A 17,233-nucleotide genomic window follows, 5' to 3' on the forward strand; every position below is an offset into this window, starting at 1 on the left:
GCCCGGACAAGCTTATTCCGCCAGCCCGCCAGCCAGCCAGCCCGCCAGCCAGCCAGCCCGCCCGCATTCGCCAATCTAATAACCAGTTTTTTCCTTCGTAAAACCTGGTTAAAAACCTTAATTGAAGAAAGGAAATTTAATCTGGTTGGGAGCCTGCCATTAATGGATATAATATAGCTACAATTACAAGCATTCACACCCCTGATGAGGCTTTATCAAAGTGTCAAAACAGATAAACAAAGACTTCCGTTACACACATTGACAAATAATTATGTTAAACTGGGCAATTCTAATACCTGGTTATACCTGTATAAAAAATTCCTTTTTTTTTTCAACTGACATTTTGATTAGTATTTTTTATTAACTGCCTGTAAAAATTAGTGTTTCATTAAAAAATATTATTTTAATTCTTATTATCCATTAAGTTGTTGGATTTTCTCTCATTGAAGGATAAGTGATAGAAGTTGTGTTTTGCAATTTTGTGTATTGAAACATATTTAAGTCTGAAAATATCAGTATTCATTTCAAATCCAGTATTTCACACCATTTTCTGTAATATTTTTTAAAATGCTTCTTATACACGAGTACTTCATGATTTATTAAATCCACTATAATACCGCTAGTATGGTCCTACTAAAAATGTTTTGAAATGTAATGTATTTTTTACAAAAATTGTACTCAATTCAAGCCCACTTCAATCATACAGTATGTTAACTCATTCCGTACTACAGCCTTATCTATGGCGCACCAAAGGGGTCGAAACTTTAACTTCTGCTCGAGCAGAAAAAAATGCTGCTCGAGCAGCATTTAAATGCTGCTCGAGCAGCATATTACTGCTCGAGCAGCAATTTACTGGTCGAGCAGCATTTAAATGCTGCTCGAGCAGCAAAATTCCTGCTCGAGCAGCAATATGCTGCTCGAGCAGCATTTATTTTTAGAATAAACCATTGAACCCGTCGGCCAATCAAATTTGAGCTTACAAACGGACGAGATTAGCTATCTCTACGGAAACGAAATAGACCGGTGTAGCGTCAATATTGTCAGATCGTGAGATCTGACGATTTCACAGTACCTCCGTGATATTGCTCCGATCAGTCGCCGTGAAAAATGTCAGATTGATGAAAAATAATATTTAACGCATTGTTGTTTCAATTCAACTTAATTTCGCGTTTTTACAGCTTGCAGTTATTTTCGGACATCTTTTTTTCGGACGTTGAACCTTAACACATTATTCACAACAAAGATATCGAAACAGTAGTTCTAACACAATGCAAACATTTGAATTTTAAAACGATTTTCGTTTTAAATGTTATATATATCGATGATGTACATGCATTACGTTGTAAAGAAATATGGTAATGCCTAATTTACAGTCATGAGTGTTGCACTTTTTTAATACAAAGATATAACATTGATTGAAGAAAATATTTTCAGATTATATAATATATATATATTATTTTAGCTTAAAAAAGTTAACAACTTATTATGAACCAAATTCAGTTCCAGAAATATATAATCCCAATCGGTGTTTTTATCATTATTGTAGCTAATTCACATGTACACTCAATTCAGGAAAACTATTTTATTATATTTCATACAATCATAGTTACCACTATCATCATTTATTTAATATGTCAATAAGCTTGATTGGCAATTGTCGCTTCAGCTCGGGTAATGCTTTAAAGTACCCCGTGTACTCTTAAGTATACTTTAATGTACCCCGGGTACGCTAAATATACTTAAACGTACCGTTGGTCTGTCTGTCAGTGCAGTCACTCACAAACTTGTCAGTGCTCTATCTCAGAAACTCAATATAAGTATTCAACATGAAACTTTATGGGTGTATAAATATAGCTGAGGAGAGGTGCCATGTACAAGAACCATAACCCGTCGCTTTCTGAAATAAGAGTTATTGCGCTTTGTTGTTTTTCTATGATGTAACTAGGGCTATATCTCAGATACTATACAAGATTTTAACATGAAACTTCATGGGTGTATAATTATCAATGCACGAGAACCATAACCGTATACTTTCTTACATAACGGTTATTGCCCTTTCTTGTTATTGTTATTTTATGATGTAACTTTTCAGGGCTATATCTCATTTATAGAACCATGCATAAGAACCACAACCCTTCACTTTCTTAAATAAGAGTTATTGCCCTTTGTTGTTTTTGTATGATGTAACTTTTCAGGGCTTTATCTCAGAAACTATAAATACAAGATTTCAACATGAAATTTCATGGGTGTATAATTGTCAATGAGAATAAGTGCCATGCACAAGAAACATAACCCTAGTACATATGTACATGTCTGATGTTACTTTACAGGACTATATCACAGATACTATACACGATTTAAAGATGAAATTTAATGGACGTTAAGATATAAATGAGGAGAGGTGTCATGCACAAAATCTATAACCCTACACTTTCTTAAATAAGAGTTATTGCCAATTGTTTTTTTATGTTGTTACTATAAAATAAGTGAGATAAGGGTACAACCCTTCAAATAAACTTTTCTGTTAGTTCTGCACCCATCAATAATCAAAATTTATTTGGCGGGGATATCAATTTAACGAATTTGCTTATTATTAGTCTAAACGTTGAAATAGACTTAATATTTTAAGTAGCAATGAGAATATAAGACACAACAGACTCATCAGTCATCAGTATAATGTTAGCATATGTTTAGTCGGTTACTGAACTAGGGCAAATAAAGTTGAAGTTTATCAGGTGGTCTAAAAGTCCTCACCGCCTAGCAGATAAGTCTACAAAGTATTTTAAAGCCGGTTCATGAACATGAAATGATAAGTCATTTACGCCATCGGGATTATTTATTTTAAGTCAATATGTTTTTGGAATCATAAGGCACTCATTGAAAAATACACCACTACATAAATAAATATCTAGGTTTATAAGTTTTATCGTGCTGTACTTGTTTAGGAGATGTGTAATACCAACTGGCTACTTCTGTTTTCAGAACTAAAAGGCACAGAAGGATTTTATTAATATTTTGTTGAGTTCTCAGATTAATCGAGCCCAAAGCATTTCCTGCTACACAAACATATTTTCGAGCAACAACACATATTGATAATATCCATTTAAATGCCGTGCGGGTCTTTACAGTGGAGTGATCGAGTCGCACAGATATGTTTGCCGCACTCCAGGAATCAGAAGTCTGCTTCTCACGACTAGTCTCGATAAACTGAATCATGGGCATGTCGCAACATTGTGGGATGCTTTTTAATGACCAAACATTTGGCAGTCTGGAAATAAAGTAAAAGTCATTCATACTTGTGTTAAAATAGTGACCTGAAAATCAATAGGGGTCATCTGCGAGTCATGATCAATCTACCCATGAAGTTTCATGATCCTAGGCGTATGCGTTCTTGAGTTATCATCCGGAAACCATTTTACTATTTCGGGTCACCGTGACCTGGACCTTTGACCTAGTGACCTCAAAATCAATTAGGGTCATCTGCAAGTCATGATCAATCTACCCATGAAGTTTCATGATCCTAGGCGTATGCGTTCTTGAGTTATCATTCAAAAACCATTTTACTATTTCTGGTCGCTGTGACCTTCACCTTTGACATAGTGAACTCAAAATCAATAAGGGTCATCTGCGAGTCATGATCAATCTACCTATGAAGTTTCATGATCCTAGGCCCAAGCGTTCTTGAGTTATCGTCTGACAACCACCTGGTGGACGGACCGACAGACCGACCGACATGAGCAAAGCAATATACCCCCTCTTCTTCGAAGGGGGGCATAAAAACAACAACAGTTGTTTGCAATAAGAAAAGCATATATATTCACTAGATTAAGTGTTCACAAAAAATACTATTTCTGAAAATAAAATTGCAAGAACGATAGTTTGACAGTGAAAAGTATTCATGTTTTATGCATCATAAATATACAATCACATTAAGACACTGAAAAACAACTTTTCATACAAAACAATATATTGGAGCAAAGAGAATGCTTTTTTTCATTATATGACACATTAATAAATTAAAATATGAGTAATCTTCTTGTTTAACCTTTTTTCAGGGTTATTTGACAAAAGACTCTATAACACAGTTTGATCCTCAGGTTATGATATTACATATGAAATATCATGTCCTTTATAAATTAAAAGAAAATGCAAGGCTCTAAAAACCAATGCACCAACAGAAAGGTACGATGATTATATTCTACATTCTCCCATTATTTTGTTGAATAAAAGTTAATGCAGATCTTTACTAAGCAAACTAGAGCTTTGTCACAGACATGACAAATACCCCCATGGCCGAATTGACACAGACTATTTTGCATGCTGTCTTCACAAAACAAGAGAATCAAATTTATGGCTATTTTTAAGAATGATAATGCCATTATCATTTATGGCCATTTTGACCTTTGAACTCTTGAATTCTTTAGCATGACATGCAGTCCAAATGTATGGCCATTTTTTTTTACATTTGAACTCCAAGTGTGACCAAGACCTTGGAGTTATCAACATGGCCTTTTTTTACCTCTGAACTCAAAGTGTGACCTTGAACTTGGTGTTATCGACGTAATTCTTTCGCGCGACACACCGTCCAATGATGGTGAACAAATGTGCCAAATGATTTTAAAATCTCACTATGAATGACATAGTTATTGCCCAGACAAGCTCATTTATGGCCATTTTTAATCTTTGAACTCAAAGTGTGACCTTGACCTTCGAGATATTGAAGTAATTCTTTCGCGCGACACACCGCCCCATGATGGTGAACAAATTTGCTAAATGATTTTAAAATCTCACAATAAATGATAAAGTTATGGCCCGGACAAGCATTTGACCCTTGAACTCCAAGTGTGACCTTGATCTTGGGGATATCGACGTACTTTTTTCACGCAACACACCGTTCCATGATGGTGAACAAATGTACCAAGTAATTTTAAAATCTAACGATAAATGACATAGTTATGGTCCGGACAAACTTTCGGTTTAAAACACACTAAGTGACCCCGTGACCTAGTTTTTGACCCAGCATGACCCATATTCAAACTTGGCCTAAACATCATCAAGATACAACTTGTGACCAAGTTTGGTGAAGATCGGATGAAATTTCGAGACAGACCGACCGACAGTACGACAAAGTGACACCTATATAGAAATATAAAGCTTATTTATTACCATCAATGCAAACACTCCACAGCTGTTTCCGTGGCGCTGTTTGTTGCAAGGTGGCGCTTTTAACTCTGAACTGATTTTTTCCAAGCCATCTTTCACAATTTGCCCTCGTTGACACATGAACTGGCTGCAACAAATATTTTGTTGGTAAAAATCAACAAAAATCATGTGCCTATATACTTAAGCGGTACTTTATCTATACCAAATTGTTTTGGTAATCAGTTTTCAAACATATATATATATGTGAATCTATTAACACATTATTTGAAACACATAAGTGTGAGAGATAGGACACAATAATAAATAAGAATGAACTAAGAAAGCAAGCTTAAATTTATATATATTTATATCATTTTTAAGTGTTGGTGCTCATTACAAGTTAATATTTAAGATAAAAATCCAAATATAGAAAACAAATAAGATTTACAAAGTTTTTTGAATATCTTGTTTGCTATATTGCCTGATGAATGATAACTGGAACTGGCCAAAAAAGCTCCCTAAATGTGACCTTTGATCTCTTGTTAACGCATGCTCTGCAGCTTCTCTACATGGAGAACATATGTGGTAAGCTATATTAAAAATTGCATATTTAATTATCGAATCACAGTTTGGATAAGCTCAGAGACACACATAAAATGCACATACACCAACTGCTACTGTGACTGCTATATCAAGCAGGTAAGACAAAAAATGAATTTCAGCTTTGAACCTTACCAGAACAAATCGAACAAGGCCTTGTTGTTACCACCCAATGAGTCGTAAATGGTTACAGTCCTGGACATAACACTTGCAACCAGCAAAACCCAGTGATTGTTGCCTTTACATTGTGGCAGCATAAGTAGATCATTCATATTGAAGTCCACCTACAAAATGTGAAATTAAAATGTACCTTAAACAATGTATACATTACTAAACAGTGGGAACTTTGCTCATATTACTTCAAAGAAGTATAGTGGCATGCTAGAATCAAGTACAGTTTAAGTTAACAATAAAACAAAAGATTGTCAGGCAATATGGTACTCCTGGAACAACTTTGTAGAGGTCATCATTTACAAAGAACATGTAGAATTTATGAAGAACCACCACTTTTACATAAAAATTCATGTCATGTAAATCGAAGACTTTGGCATTCATATCTCACAGACATATCAAGTCATTACCACTGCCACCTTCATCAACATAATTATTGGACACATAGAGAACTACTATATCTCACTACATACAAAATGTGGTAGCCCTAGATCCGAGAGTTAAGGACAAGAATATTTTAAAAGTTTTCACAAAATAAGCAAGAAAGAAGTGTATATAATGTTCAATTTTGTGACCCGCGGGTCAGGGTCAAATTTGACCCAAAGGGCATAATTTGAACAAACTTGGTAGAGGACAATAAGATGTTACTGCAAACCAAATTTGGTAGCCATAGTCTGAATGGTTTTCAACTAGAAGATTTTTAAAATTTTCACAAAATAGGCGCTTTATAAGCGTTTATTCAATTTTGTGACCCCCCTCCCCCCGGGGCAGGGTCAAAGTTGACCCCAGAGGCATAATTTGAACAAACTTGGTAGAGGACTATAAGATGTCACTTCATACCAAATTTGGTAGCCCTAGGCCCAATGGTTATGGACAAGAATGATTTTTAAAGTTTACCCTAAATTAGCCATTTATAAGCATATGTTCAATTTTGTGACCCCCGGGGCAGTTTCAAATTTGACCCCAGGGGCATAGTTTGAACAAACTAAGAAGAGAATTAATACATGTCAATACATACCAAATTTGGTAGCACTATGCCATACAGCTATGGACAAGTAGATTTTTTAAGTTTTCACAAAATAGGCCTCATACAAGCATATGTTCAATTTTGTGACCCTCGGGGCAGGGTCAAACTTGACCCCAGGGACATTATTTGAGCAAACTTGGTAGAGGACTATAAGATGTCACTATCTTCCAAATTTGGTAGCCCTAGGCCCAATGGTTATGGACAAAAAGAGTTGTAAAGTTTTCACAAAATAGACCCTATATTAGCATAATGTTAAATATTGTGACCCCCGGGGCAGTTTCAAATTTGAACCCAGGGGCATAATTTAAACAAATTTGGTAGAGGACTATTAGATGTCTCTACATACCAAATTTGATAGCCCTATGCCAAATGGTTATGGATGCGAAGATTTTGAAAGATTTCACAAAATAGGCCTTATATAAGCATATGTTCAATTTTGTAACCCCAGAGCAGGGTCAAATTTGACCCCAGGCGCATAATTAGAACAAATTTAAAAGAGGTTCACCCAAGGAACATTACTGAGAAATTTCATCAGAATTGGACCAGTAGTTTAGGAGAAGAAGATGTTTAAAGGAAAAGTTAATAAACTGACGGACGCACGCAGGCACGGACGGACGCACGCATGACGGACACAGGACCATGACATAAACTCCACTGGCCTTTGGCCAGTGGAGCTAAAAATCAATTCAGGAAGGGAGGGAGCACCCCTCCCTAACCCAACCATAAAGGCCCCTGGGCATCTGAAATATGATCACAAGCACTAATAATCATATAATAATGATAAAACCCGGTCACCACTGTCGATAAATTGGAAATTGTTATGATTGTGAGATATAATGTAAACATTTGCATACAGATCAATCTTTTTTCTTCAAGCCCAACACAAAATAACAATGCAAAATTAAAGTTTTAAAGGTTTTCAATGGGTACAAATAGGGTATTTATCTGAACATTGGAAACGTCGAAATACATGAAAATATCATCATACAACTTAAATGTATTTCATTGTTAAAATATGTTTTTCTTGATTTTTCTCCAAACTTTACACAAAAATGGGTGATTTCAAAAATATTAAACTAGAAATGGCGCGTCAGACGCCGACGTGTATCCCCACGCCGCATGTTTGACCCAGGGGTGCCCCAGGGTTGGTAATGGGGCTATGCATAGTTGAAATTGAACGCATTGAAGAGAAGTTCGGTATCAATTAGATGTGAATCGTTGTAGAAATGAAGAAATTATAGTAAAAGGCAATTTTGGGTGGGCGTGGCCTATGTGGGCGGGGCGCCCCAGGGTTGGTAATGGGGCCATGCATAGTTGAGATTAACCATAATGTCATAAGAGATGTTCAGTATCAATTTGAAGTGAATCGGTGTAGAAATGAAGAAATTATAGTAAAAGGCAATTTTGGGTGGGTGTGGTCTATGTGGGCGTGGCCAATGTGGGCGGGGCACCCCAGGGTTGGTAATGGGGCCATGCATAGTTGAGATTATCCGTATTGCCATAAGAGAGGTTCAGTATCAATTTGAAGACATTCAGTGTAGTATGGTGCACTCAAAATGTGCAGCTCCATGAGATACACATGCATGCCAAATATCAAGTTGCTATCTTGAATATTGCAAAAGTTATGACCAAGGTTAAAGTTTTGGGACACACACACACACACACACACACACACACACACACACACACACACACACACACACACACACACACACACACACACACACACACACACACACACACACAATGACAGACAGGCCAAAAACAATATACCCCCTTTCTTTCGATCCGGGGGCATAAAAATGAGTAAAAATCTCTGACCCGGCCCCACCTCAACCCACATAACTTTTGACCTTGGGGTCAGATCAAAATTCCAAATAGTGCAGGGTCGCACAGATGCTCATAGCTACCATGTGTGTAAGTTTCAAGGTTCTAGTGCTTTAAGTGTAGGAGGAGAAAGTGGCCAGGACGGACGGACAACGGAGATAACCACAATATCCCCACTTTTTCTCCGAAAAGCGTGGGGATGATGAAGCCTAAATGAAAACTTTTCTCAAATTTTAGATGTTAAGTTATGGCAACAGTTTTGTTTGTATTGCATAGGGAAAGGGTTCAAGTTTTATAAATGAGTAGGGCCGCTCTGTCAGATGTGATCACTTTTTCACAAATAAAGATGTTAACCAAATGTTTTGATTTTTTTTTTATTAATGTACATGTCTTTTGCACTTAATAAAAACCCATTAAAACATGTTATCAATATTTTGTGTGTTTTGTCAACATGCAGTATGTTCTTAAGAAAAATTTAAATACAAAATCAGAAGTGTTTAAAAAAAAAATATGGAAAAAATTGAAATTTTCATGTTTTTTAACACATATTTTTCAAAACTATACTCTTAAAAGTTTTTTTCCTGGCCTCAAAGCAGTGTATCTTAAAGTAAAAACTCAGATTTATCAAAATATAGGATGGCCTTCAAATATATGTGAAGTTTCTTTTTTATGATACATGTTTATATTTTTTTATAATATTTGACCTCGTTTTCTATAATATGTGTCTTGTTCTGATAAAACTGGGCTAAATTCATGTGCGTAAAGTGTCGTCCCAGATTAGCCTGTGCAGTCCGCACCGGCTTATCAGGGACGACACTTTCCGCTTAAACTTGATTTTCGGTAAGAAGGGACTTCCTTCAAACTAAAAATACTGTAAACGCGGAAAGTCTCGTCCCTGATTAGCCTGTGCAATCTGCACAGGCTAATCAGGGACTAGACTTTCCGCACATGAATTAAGCCCAGTTTTCTCATAACAACACACATATAATTCACTGTTCTATATTTAGACCTTGCTCTCTATATATTAAACATTATATTCTCTATATATTGGACCTTGTTCTTTATAAATTAGACCTTGTTCTTTTTAAACTTTATACATTAAACACGATGTCCTCTTACTTGACCTTCCTCTGTAATACAATATATCCTCTATATATTTAGGTAATGTGTCATTAAAAATGAATGAAATAATAATAAGTGCTGTACCTTTGTTTATCGAAGGTTTTAACATGGTTTTTAGTTTAGATGTGTAGGAATTGTACCACGAGGGTGACAGTCTGCGTGGTTTAATTATAAGTGTCTGAAAGACTTTGTCATCAATCATATTTGACATTTGACCATGTTCAACTTTTATTTTGGCTTTTTTTTCAGTTGCTTTTGAATGCTTTATTAAATCGAAATTTAATCATTAATTCTGCTATAATGTAAGTTTGTTTTCACTTTCTGGAGGTTTATAAGAAAAACATTTATTTTGTGTCCCAAGTGTACATTTACAACATTTGTTAACCAACTTCAGGCTAACATTGAAGATTATTGGAGAAACATTTTGATTAAAATTGACATTAATTTGAGAAGAGGAAATGCATTTTTGTAATAATGTTATGGTAAAGTCAAATATACTTCCCAAGTTCCCACACATTATCATTTATATGCTTATATTTTTCTTCTGAAGACAAAATATGGAGACATACCCATATAATAAGAGTAGTTCACCCCCAGAGTGAAGAAACCACCTTTTTCTGTTGGAGATTACACCCTTCTGTGTACTTCTTTCCAGAAAATTGGTGCCTTTGTTTATTTTTTAAAAGCTATCACCTGTTTATCAAACGTGATAAAAATTTCGTACACTTGGGACAATGCGATATTTGTCTTGCAAAAAAAGTTCACAAGGTTTTGGCATCAAATTTTCAGTACATCTAGTGATAAACATTAATGGTTTGAAGAAAATGATGTAAAACATTGAAAATTCTATCTTATGAAAAATTTAAAATAACTTTCTTGCAAAATGTACACTTGGGACACTTTTTGCCTATAAATATTGAAGCACTTTATGATGCCACCTCTTAATATACGTGAAGAGAGTTGAAAATTGTGGCACAAAATTGACAAAAACATCATTGCTTTGAACACTTGCTACAAGAGATATCAACCTAAGTTAGAAGCATTGTTTTATTTTTCTTAAAGCATAAGCATTTTTATATTCATTTAATGATGGCAATACCTAATATTTCTGAAAGTTTTATTGAAGTATAGAATTGAAAATTGCCTTTTACATAAAATGTCACGCAAAACCAGTACACTTGGGGCAATTTTAAGGATATTTTTCAATATATTTTGTAAATGAAGCAAGTTATTGAGAAGAATTTTCACATTTAAGTTAATCACATGGAAACACTTCTGTAAGATAGAAAAAGAACTCAAACATGCTTAATGCAGGTTTTTTTCCCCTTCTTTGTGACCCGCCGATCATCGGCCCTTTCCCCTCCGATTTTTTGTTCCCCTCAGCTGGTAAATTTTCCCCTAGATTTCATTTTCCCCTCCAAAAAAAAATTTTTTTTTTTTTTAACCTTTCAATATATAAGTTAATCTGATCCAGTGTAGAAAAAAGAAAAATATTGCATAATTAAATTTTCTGTTTCCTTGAATTTGTTTTAAAAACAGTAAAATATGCTTAATTGATTATTTAAGACTTTCCTTATTTTGCCCAAAATCCGGCGTTTTGTGTGATTTTTCCCCAAAAAATCTGGTGTTTCGCGCGATTTTTTTCCCCTAAAAAAAAAGACCAGGCCCTTTCCCCAAAATCAGATAAAAACCCCTGTAATGGTAAGAAAATAAATGCATGTTTTATTTAGGCTTCATTATTTTTTAAATCACCCATAGGATATGATGCGGCACTTGTCTTTAAGGAATATAAAAAAAATCAATCATTTTTACCCGGAAGTTGGCGCTGTAATAAATTTGCTATTCTGTGTGTTCTTTTACCAAGCTTGATTAGGAATTTTTGAAAACGCGCCATGGAGATTTTCTTTCACCATAAAAAATAATAGTTCACGGATTCAAACCATAATTCTTGATTAATATGTTGCTACAGTGGATTCCTGTTCTTAGCATACCATGTCAGCAAAAATTATGCTAATAACAGGAATATGCTATTAACAGGAACACACATTTTAGCATAAATATAGCAACTGGGGGCATACAATAAGTCAAATATGTTAATAATTGATCGTCAAAGTGAAATTTAAATTCAACATTGTATATGATTGATGTTTAAGATAACTATTTATCAAATGGAATTGTATTCTAAGGTATTTGCATTTGCATTTGAGCATATTTTTGCAGATTTAAAGCATATTTTCTTGGCATTCTGAGAATGTTTTATGCTATAAAGACTTTAAGTGAATTCTGAATATTGGGGTTTAAAATTATGCTATTAATAGAAGAAAAATACATTAAAATTTAAGAATTAATCTGTGCTTTGACATTCTATATCAGAGCTCCAGATAAAAATTTTGTCAAATTCTTATTTACTCCCTATTTCAAAAATTAATTCTTATTTTACCCCCTATTTATAAAATTAATTCTTAACACTATATTACCAAATAATTTTTATGCATTGTTTTTGACACATCAACAATCCAACATTTTGGTTTATAGTCTTGGAAAAGCCTGGCTTTCTTTTCTGTTTCTTGCTTTCCCATAATCGGACAGCTTTTTCTGGCTCAAAAGACCCCACATCTATCTTGCTCATCTTGCTTTTTTTGCCTTCCACGCTTCGATACACCGCTTCGGTTGGCCATTTTGATTTTTTATTTAAAACAGTTACTGTCAATTCGGCTTAGGTCATAATGGCATTTTGGGCGCCGTTAAAGTCATATCAAAAATATATATTTAACATTTAATTTTAATGACATTTTGAATAGGTATATTGTTTATTACTTGTGAATAAAAATTACGATAAGTGTAATTAAAAAGGTACAATAAACAGTAATGACTCGCCTGTAATACCAGGAGAACAGAATCGAGACTGTTTGGCCTTTCGACCGTTCTTAAGTGTGGCCCTTCCTAACAGCAAAGAGACGTTGACTTAAAGCTGTAGTTTTAATTGAGCGCCTCGACGTGTCAGAACCGGGATGAAATTTTGCTACTGGAAGTTTTACGCACGTTCGAAAATGTCGAATTCGTGTTTTATTTTTTCAATGCGTAACTTTATGCAAAGATTTTAAATCTAAATCGTTATTTAAGAAATTTTATTCGTTTTTACGCCTTTACACATGTTATCTGGAGCACTGCTATATGCTAATTACAGAAATATGCTATTATCAGGTATGCTAATAAGTGGAATCCAGAAATTATCCTTCAGTCTGACAGAATTTCGTAGCCTGTCAGACCAAACATCTGACAGATTATTTTACATTTTGCGGTGTCTGACTTGGCTTCTCACTTTTGAGTCCATGATGCTAAATGTTTTAGATTCAACACTAGTTTCCTCAACCTCACGACACCAGAGCTCCTGTGATGCAAATATACTTAAGTGGTATAAAGAGATATTTTTTTCCCTGCAAATTGCGTTTAGTTCCTCACTTCTGGTTAAAAACAAACCTGTTACCCTCCGATTGACTGTAAATTTAAACAGCAAACTCCAATACATATTCCTGTTTGTATTCTTGTATGAAAATGTCCACAACATATGGGCGTAGTTACATGGGGACTGAATATTCAAATACATGTAGGTTAAGAAGTACAGTAAATGACATGACAAAATGCTGTTAGGACATATCATCATCCTTAATTCTAAACCAGCTATACATGACATTATTCTTAAGAGGGGCATTTCAGAATAAAGATAAAAAGATACAAACAATTCGCCATGGAAAAATTATTTCCTGCAAATATTTTTTAGCGAAATTATTTCCGTCAAGACATGTTGTACAATAGCATGCCATGGTTAAAATGAGTGTGTAATACAATGCCTAATCTCTTTCTGCAAAGTTTGGGAAGTCTGCTTTAGGGACATTATAATGGAAGGACAGATGAAAGGTAACTCATTACAGTATAGTGCCACCAATGTAATTATTATGCATTTTTTTCGCAGTTCAGAGCTGAAAATAACATCCCAGAACTTAATTATGCACTGCCAAGTTATTCAATAAATAGTAAATTGTAAACATTTCAATATGAAAAATTAAACAACTTGTAATTCAGACACAACTCACATTTTACCTGTTGTTAGCTTTGAACAAGCTAATAGGCCTCGGTGAAAAATAATTTACATTGAAATTGAGAAAAGTCCTCGAGAACTCAGTGCCCCAGATAATTATTTGGGAAAATTGGGTTTTCAACCATTGATTTTAAAAAATAGGGTGATTCCATTCTTCATATAGAGTGAAATGAGTAATAAAAATGCATACCTTTAAATAATTGCTGATTTACTTCCGTTGACGCTGCACACTTGTATTGATTCAATAGAACTGTAAACTATCATCATACATTTTAATAAACTGATGTTTCGTAACATCTTTTATCCTTGAAACTGTCCATGATATAAACTTTTAAAAATGTCGAGAATTTCTAACCAATGACATGCCTTTTTATACTTTTGACAGATTTGTTAAGTCACAGACTTTCCATCATGTTTTTTGGATGTCAACTCAAATGCTGTATGCACAGTTTCTAACAAAATCGATAACACGAATGATTCGGCACTTATTGGCTCTTGCTTTCTTGATTCGAAAAAGTTTGCGATCGGCTGATATTTTGGCGCAACAATCTCGGACGTCTTTCGACCTCTCTTAGCTATTTTTATTTCGCATCGTAATAGAAAATGAAACTACAGACGCTTTACAAATACATGCACAATGAGCGACGAATTAGGTCAGATTGAAAACGCATAGCGTTTGAATAACTATGACCGTTTGCTAAGCTTGCTGAGTGCAAGCTTCACCGCGTTATGATAATAATTCCAAAGAGAAAATACCTAAAATGAGCATAGCATTTTTAATCGAAGTTTTGTATCGTTAATTTGACGAATTTGCGTAAAAGTCAAATTGGTTGCATTTTCAATACTCATGATATTGTATTTCTTTGCATTTTTAAATATTTTAATAGGGTGAAAGACGCAGATACGCAGCTTATCTGGGGCACTGAGAACTGGTTAACAGACATGATATTTTGGATAATTGTAAAAGTTAGGACAGCAGATATACATATATGGGGAGAACGAGAAACGTAAACAATGTTAACCAGAAAGGCACAATCACAGGCAATCGGCACCTGTGTCGGAAGCAATAATTAAACATCATTAAGAAAGTAAATCGATAGAAACAGAGAACCCACCCATTGACCAATTCTTATCAGTCATCGTCATGATTTTCGCAAAAGTTTTAACAGCCGTTAGACATTTATGATCGATTTTCTCATTAAGCGAATGGCAACAATTTTTTGATCGACTAGTTTGCAGCCAAAATATAAAGCACTTACCGCGTGTCAATGTTAAACTTTAAACAGATCGTCACATAAACTTGCAGAAGATGTGAAAAAGGCACCATCACGGCGGCAGCCATTTTTTCCAAACAAACCAGTTTTGCACCAAATGGCAAATATAACAAGAGTTCTGATTGGCTAATGCCATAATCTAAAAATAAATGCTGGTCGAGCAGGATTTTTCTGCTCGAGCAGAAAAAATGCTGGTCGAGCAGTAAATTTGCTGGTCGAGCAGTATTTTGCTGGTCGAGCAGCATTTAAATGCTGCTCGAGCAGCATTTTTTTCTGCTCGAGCAGAAGTTAAAGTTTCGACCCCTTTGGTATCCCATACTTATCTACGTCTCTGCACTAAGCAACCCCTATCAGTAACAGCCTTATCTCTACCACTAGATAATCAGTACCCTCATCAGCTCTGAATGCCTGACAGATTATCTGTTTATTGTTACCTTTGGTGGTGTGAAAAAGGTTGTTTTTAGGTGTTGTTACTTTGTTGACTGATTATGTAACACATATTTTATGATTATATTTCCCATTTAAAAATAAAATTATAGTAATATTATGAAAATTTCGAAATCTTGCATAACTTATCAAATAAAAAACATTGGATTATTTCCAAATAATGTATCCAATACCATTATTATTTATTTATACAGTACACTTTTAACAAATATGAACTGTTTTAATGAATAAAAACAATCTTAATAAAACAGAAAAACATAATTAATTATTTAATGACAAAAAAACAATAATAAGATATTGTTAATAATATTAACAAACATCAATAGATAAAAAGTTATGTTTCAATTGCAAGTAATTTTATGAAAAAAAAAGAAGAAAGAAATTCTGATAACATTTTAATATGCTTTTATTAGAACTTTATACAAATTTAATAGAATACGAATAACTATCGGAACCTTAGAAAACAGATATTTGTAATAACTAAATCCTAAAGAAACAGCAAAAGAAAACAAAAAATATCTGGGGGTGAATTGTCCAGGGAGCAGGGCTGAATTGTCTAGGGGGAATTGTTTCCTGAGGGTGAATTGTCTTGGGGGTGAATGGTCTCGCTTCCGTATAAATTTATAGTTAGCCAGTCCGTATGTATACTCTGTATCATCTAGACGCATGGTAAATTTAGTTTGATTTTTGTAACAGACAGTCAAGCGCCTATGTGTTAATTAAATTACACGAAGAGGTCAGAATGGCTTCTTCGAAGCCAAAACAAATTACTTATCAAAGTAAAATTGATTTTTTTTTATAGGCAAAAGTTGTATCGAGTAATGACATTGTACTGCCAATACTGAATAATTTAATTTCCTCTGTTTTCAAATAAAAAAGGACACACTAAAGCACTTAAAAACAACGGTTGAAAGTTGGAAAAAAAGTTTTCCTTGGCTCACGGTGGTGGATGATAAGGACAAAGTTCGTCTTAAATGTAAAATCTACCAACATAACAAGTTAAAAAAAAAAAAAACACACACCTTAAGAAACCTACTACTATGAAGGAATACACAGAATTAATGGTTTATTGCGTTTATCATGATTAAAGTAACGTGTCTGTACCCCGGCTATATTCTTGTTTTACTTTTAGCAAATTACCCTTCAAGCAAAGCAAAATTTGACCATTTAACCCCATGCTGTGAAAAGTGGGGGTATTTACCCGGTGTGCGGTAAAAATGCCAGAGGTAAAAATGCCATAGGTAAAAATACCAGAGGTAAAAATGCCAGATGTTAAGTGGTAAAAATGCCATAGGTAAAAATGCCAGATGTTAAAAAAGTAAAATAGAGTTTTGAGCAATATTTTTTAAGGATATTGAGTATTGTACAGAAACATTTCTTATTGAACATGTTAGTTTTATTCTACTTGTCTCACTAATAAATTTAGACTATAATTTTGTTATTGTGCTTTATTCGTTCTGTTTATTGGTTGGGATTTTTTGTTTCTTTGATGAATCGGTCATTAAATAACACTTGTTAAATTCC

General features: G+C 34.3%; 1 protein-coding gene and 1 long non-coding RNA gene across 2 annotated transcripts in view; both read right to left on the reverse strand.

Annotated features, from left to right (window-relative positions):
* Positions 1-17,233, reverse strand: part of LOC127876724 (protein fem-1 homolog C-like) — a 68,379-nt gene that overhangs the window by 13,718 nt on the left and 37,428 nt on the right. The gene's annotated exons all lie outside the window — the stretch shown is intronic.
* Positions 1,568-15,511, reverse strand: LOC127876739 (uncharacterized). The gene is made up of 4 exons (XR_008048051.1): positions 15,248-15,511; positions 5,878-6,026; positions 5,167-5,290; positions 1,568-3,268 (listed from the first exon to the last, which is right to left on the reverse strand). It is a non-coding gene; the product is annotated as an uncharacterized LOC127876739 (long non-coding RNA).

The sequence above is a fragment of the Dreissena polymorpha genome, chromosome 4 (genome assembly GCF_020536995.1).
Source record: "Dreissena polymorpha isolate Duluth1 chromosome 4, UMN_Dpol_1.0, whole genome shotgun sequence".
Classification (NCBI taxonomy): Eukaryota; Metazoa; Mollusca; class Bivalvia; order Myida; family Dreissenidae; genus Dreissena; species Dreissena polymorpha.